Raw genomic sequence first — 5,972 nt, forward strand, 5'->3', positions numbered from 1 at the left:
GACTCACAGACCTCAGGAAAGTGCTTTTCATATGATTACAGTTTTATATAGTACAAGGATACAAATCAGAACCTCCCAAGAGAAAAGATAAGGTGAGGTCTGGGAGGTGCCCAGAGGCAAAGCTTCTGTGTTCTTGGTGAGCACGATGCTCCGGTACATCCCGGTGTGACGACCAGGGAAGTGGCCCAGCTTCAGCGTCCAGAGTTTTGATTGGCATGTCATTAGCAGGCGTGACTGCACAAACTATAATCTACATGACCCAGTTTCTATTCCCATCCTCATCGATGGGGCTGATAGCACATAACTCTAAGCCCCGACTCTTTAATCACATGGTCGGTCTTTCTCGCGTCATTGGCCCCATCCTGAGCCATCGCATTGGCATAAACTTGGATGTGTTCTGGGGGAGCCCACCTCGAATAATAGAGACAGTCCTGTCAGGCTCCCTCCCAGGAACCAGGGACAAAAAACAGCCCAATTCCTTTTTCCCCTGGACCTGCCCAAGGACCATTCCTTCCCTTCACCAGGCCCTCACCTCCCAAGCATAGTTTTAGCACTGCATTCAAGACCTCTGATGCATTTACTGCAGCTGGTTGAGTAGCCAGGCCCCAAATTTTCTAGGTTGCCTGGAATGCCTCAAAACTCAGTGTTGGTCTCATCTAAGATCTCTACTCTCTCCCTTCCTGGGTGGCCTTGATCCTTTAATTTTCTAAATTGGCCACTAGGCAAGCCCTTAGGCTGAGCAGATGATAAGGCGAAAACTCTTGCAGCTTCATTCCTGAGCTGCTCCTATTTCAGCCCCCCCTTTCCAGTTCAGATCAGTATCTCCCCCACCTCTTCCAAAATACTAAGAGGGAAAAAGTATATGTTTTAGAAAAAGGTGGTGGAGGGTAGATGCTGGAGTCGGATGGGAGACTCGGGAGCACCAAGAAGCACAAACTATCTCTGGACTCAAACATCACCAGCAGGTCCTGGCACTTCGCATCGTTTTTGTCTAGCGCTCCCTCTAGTGACACCCGAATTCTCTTAGGTTACAATGGGACACACAGTGAAGATGACAAGCGTCCTTAAGGAGGCAGAACGTGCTGCAGGGATAGAGGGAGGAGAGAGTGATTCTGTTTGGAAGTAACGTGTGACCTGGAACTTGAGGGATGATTACAGCCTGGAACTGTTGTTGAAAGTGAAAGAGAAAGGGTCCCACTAGCTAAGACTAGAAGGAAAGAGAATTAGGAAAACAAAGAGTTAACCAGGGTGATTGAAATTCATAAAAAGGAATATGGAGGATGCACCTGAGAAGGTTCACGTTTCGGGGTCCATGGGAGGCAAGGCCGAGGATAATGGGGAGCCGGTTATCTGCCTTCTGGCCTGAGCCTTAGTGCTTTGTCCTACTATGTCCGAGGCTCTCGGGCCCACCCTGTTCACTCCCCTTCCTCTGAGCAGGAACATATGCAAACTGTCCTAGGCAGATGGGTGTTTATCCAGTGATCTCAAAGTTCTTTGGGGGGGGGGGGAAGTACCATTTGATCGTGTGCTCCACGCTTTGGGTTTTTCTGGGCCTCCATCTGTGCATGGGAAAAAGTTGTATAAAATAGAGCACTGATAACATTTGGCCATGCCCAAATGCTGATGTGAACATGAAAAACAGGGCTTCACAGACTTAACTCAAAATGCCTCCTGTGTCTATGCAAAGAAATAGTGGCCAATTCAATTCTGTTTTGATTTTCCCTGATGTGTGACTTGATCTGTGGGCTGGATTTCCAGAGCCACAGTAGTGCCAAACCCCATTAGTGTTTAAGGCATACTTATGCCCAAATATGGATCTCTCGTGTTTTGTGTTGACCATGTGCCTGGGTCCAACTGTCCAATCCAGGACGGGGTCCTCGCCAGGGCTCTAACAGACACAACATAGACTAGCATTATGTGATGTATAAACAATTTTGCCTGAAATGACAGCATGTGAATAGCTCAGCTGGTACATTTGTGAGCAGGAAGTATGATGTAGGCTGTGAATGGCTGCTCCTAAAATTGCATTCTAATTGTTCCCTGCCAGCTTTAATCTCTCTCGGCCTCCAAAGTAAAGACAAGGCGGTTCTTAACTCCTCTTTGGAGCTTCTAAATTCCACTGTCTTCTAGAGAGAGACTAATAAAGCATAGTAGGACATAATAGAGACTAAAACATAAGATATACAGAGGCAGGCAGGCAGGCAGGCAGGCAGGCAGGCAGGCAGGCAGGAAGGAAGGAAGGAAGGAAGGAAGGAAGGAAGGAAGGAAGGAAGGAAGGAAGGAAGGAAGGAGGAAGGAAAGTTTCGAGAAAGAAAGGAGAGAGGGAGGGAGGGAGGGAGGGAGGGAGGGAGGGAGGGAGGCAGAGGGAGGAGGGAGGAGAAACAGAGACTTGCAAGGAAGGAAATAGAATGGAATTAGGTGAGGGGAGAAGGAGGTGACTGGGAGGAACAGGAAGGACTTAGGTAGGGACAGGAATGAGGAAAACCCCTGTGGACAAGGGCTGCCCCTTCAGACAGTCACACAGGGTATGTGGCATCCATTGCCTCTACCTAGTGTCTATTTCAAGGGGACATTGGAAAGCCCACAGATTCCGTGGGCTTGAGGAAGGCTGGCTGAATTCTCTTTCTACTCACCCCCTAGTATGGTTATGCTAAGATCACTCCAGTCCAAAGGAACATCTGCCGATGTTGATTTAAGAGGATCGGCACCTGACACGGTGCTAAGTCTGGATATTTGTATTGAGTTTAATTGCAGGGCTTCCAGGACTGTAGTCTGCACCCCTGCTTCATGCTGCTGCTGCCTGGGTATATATCAGCTCCACACCTAGAGAAATTAGGGGGACAGCCAATCTATGTATTGCTGGCATGTGTCTTCTATGTGTGTGTGTCTTTGTGTGTGTTTATTTGAATTATTTATCATTTTCCTAAGCCGTGTCCCTCCAAAGGTCTCATTTATAGTAGCTGCCTGATAAATACTTGTATGAGTAAAGCTTTTGTCTCATGTAAAGCTTTATTTATGCCCTCTAAGGTCTACATTCATTTACTCAATTTAACAAAGAGTATTGAGCGCTTGCTCTGTGCCAGGCAGTGTTCAGAGGGAAAAAGCTCTTTGCTTTTATATACTCCCAAGCTAGCTAGTTTGGACTCAAGATATCTCTTTGGTAACTTCTTTCTGCTCCACTATTTATTTAGTAGGCTCTTTTACTACATAGAGACCCTCCCCAAATAAAGCTATTCCCCCCAAGTTTCACCATGCCAGTGGATGGCTGTGACTGTTAAATGAGATTGGGTGAGTGAAGCACCTTACACAAAGTATGTGCTTAGTAAATATTACTTCTCTTCTACTTTAGGGGAAAAAGTGGTTGTATTATATTAACTACCAATTCAGATCTCAGTGATTAGGGTGGAGCATGGGCTCCACTCACTAACTGTGCAACCTCGACCTCTCTAAAACTTACATTCCTCATCTGGAAAGTAGGCCTGAGGAAACATTTAAATGAAGAGAGCACATAAAGTCTTCAGCACAGTGACAGGTCATCGTAAAAATCCAAAGATACGGCTTCTGTCAGAAAGCTCATCCCCTCCAGTGTGGGGTAGTCCCAGACGGGTCCATCATCTGGATCATTCAAGAAAATTGTGGACAGGATAGAATGCTAGGCTGAAATTACCAAGAATAAATTAAACAAGACTAATTATAACATCTGCCCTTGGATTAAAAATTATTATTCAAGTGCCAGCTGGTGGAAGGGGCTTTGCAGTGGTGAGAAGGTCTGGAAGTGTTGGCTGATTCAAGTCAATGATCCTGGCTGAGGCTTAGCCACTGTTGTAACTAGAAAGTCCCTGGGCTGCTTCCATGGATGACAACTCCAGAAGGGAGAAATAATTTAGGTCACATCACTGCTAAATTAATTATTGCATAAATTCTTGTGCTCAGTTCTGGAAAAAAAAAATGTGGACAGACTAAGAACATCCTGAGGAGGGAGAGCCAGGAAGCGCAACATCTAGAAATCTGCTCTTCTGGCACATTTATTAAATCTAGCACATTTATTAAAAGCATAGACTTTGGAACCAGATGCCCCTCTTACTTAATGAGTCATCCTGAACAAGTTATTTAGCTTCTCTAATTTCTGTATCTATCAAATGGATATAAGTGAGATCATGCATTGTGTTTGTTGAGGTAAGACCTATTTGCTGTTCAAGTAGTTCTACTGAAGTAAGACCTACAACAGAAAAAACTCTGACTTCTCAGAGACCCAATGCAATTAAAGTTTATGTCTTGCCTGTAGGTATTGCCATCAGATGGCCTTCCATGAGGCCATTCAGGGACCCAAGATCCTTCTCTCTTGTGGCTGTACCTGTAGATGAGGACACTGACTACTTTCTTCTTAACCTCTTTAATAAGGAAGTGACATAAATCATTTCTACTCTCATTCCATTGTCAATAATTCAATCCTGTGGCCACACCTAAATGCAAGGGATTCTGGGAAGTAAACTCTGTACCCAGGAAGAAAGGAAACAAGTTTTGGTGGTGAACACACAGCAGTCTCTGCCACAGTCCAGCATTCTGGTCACCAGTTTACCACTTCCTTCTTCCTCCACACTCACCTCTTTCCCATGTCCCATCCAGTTACTACATCTGGCTCAAAGCTCAGGATCTCTGGGTGATAGGTAATGCTTTCTACCAGGTCTAGAAGAGGCTTCTCATGGTCCTGCTTTCTATGAGAAACACTTTGCCCATTGTTTCCCACCTGAGCACTCCAGCTCCACCCTCTGAGAATTTTTCTTGTCCATTATTGTCCATGAGCTCATCTCAACTGGACATTGAGGAGTCTCCTTTGTAGGCTGTTTTGCTTCCTGATGGTGTAAGTTCAGGGACCTGAAGGGCGTTTTAAAGTTTAATAGTCAAGAGTGTTTGATTTTTGGTCCAGATTCAGAGTTTCTTTGGCAATAGAGTGTTCTCAGAAATTTAGGAGGCATCCAATCTATTTGCTTTAGTCAGGTACTTGTGCTAGTAACCACACCCAGAGTTCTTTCTTAGATATTTTTCTCAAACCTTCATATTTCTTCGCCTTTTTGTCTCTATCCATCTCTTTCAATAAAACAGCAGCTTTGTTCAGGACACAATATGTTGGGTGATATACCTTTAATCTGGTTTTTGCTCTAGGACTGAATCTCTCTGTTCAACTGGGAAGTCTTATTGGGCCATTGTCACCAAAACATTCAATTTATCTCTTACCCTTTGGGGTCTGGAAGGAATTGACCTTTTCCACCTTATAACGCCCTTGATCCCTTGACTTTCTCTGTGCCCTCCAACCTTGCTTGAAAATTGGCCAGTTCTTCCCTCAGTTCATCTCTTTCTTGTAATATCTTGCCAAAGCCAGCTAGTAGCCAACATGTGCCATCACTCTGACCCTTCCTACCATTTCTCGAACTCCTAGAACTGGCTACTAAGCCATTGCCACATATTTTAGGTTTTAGTTATGGCCACATCTGACTTGTACTACCAATTTCTGTAAGAGTCAAGGCAACCGAGATAAACTTCAAATTCTCAATGACTTAACATAGGAAAGTTATTTCTTACATCACAGTCTAAAGCAAGTGTGATGGTGGGGTAGCTATTCCTGTACCAGGTTCCAAGTGTCTCTTTTGCCTCCACCTACCTTGGCCTTCAGAGTCCTCTTCATTCAGCAGGCAGAGGGCAAACACACCCTCATATAGCAGAGATGACATCCCCCACTTCTTACAGCACTCACAACACGCAATGCATGTTAGTTGCTGTTTCTGTTACTGCTTGTCCATTGAAAATAATAGATGAAGGAAATAAATAGTTTTAGCCTGGAGTAAAGACGACTTAGAGAAAACATGGTTAAGAGCTTTCAAGTGTAATGTGAAAGAAGAATTGGACTTCTGTTTAGTTCTTTTCCAGAAGGCAAAACGTAGCAGGGAGCGCATGGGGCAGTTTTCCATGTAAGG

The sequence above is a fragment of the Miniopterus natalensis genome, chromosome 3 (genome assembly GCF_054644295.1).
Source record: "Miniopterus natalensis isolate mMinNat1 chromosome 3, mMinNat1.hap1, whole genome shotgun sequence".
Taxonomy (NCBI): domain Eukaryota; kingdom Metazoa; phylum Chordata; class Mammalia; order Chiroptera; family Miniopteridae; genus Miniopterus; species Miniopterus natalensis.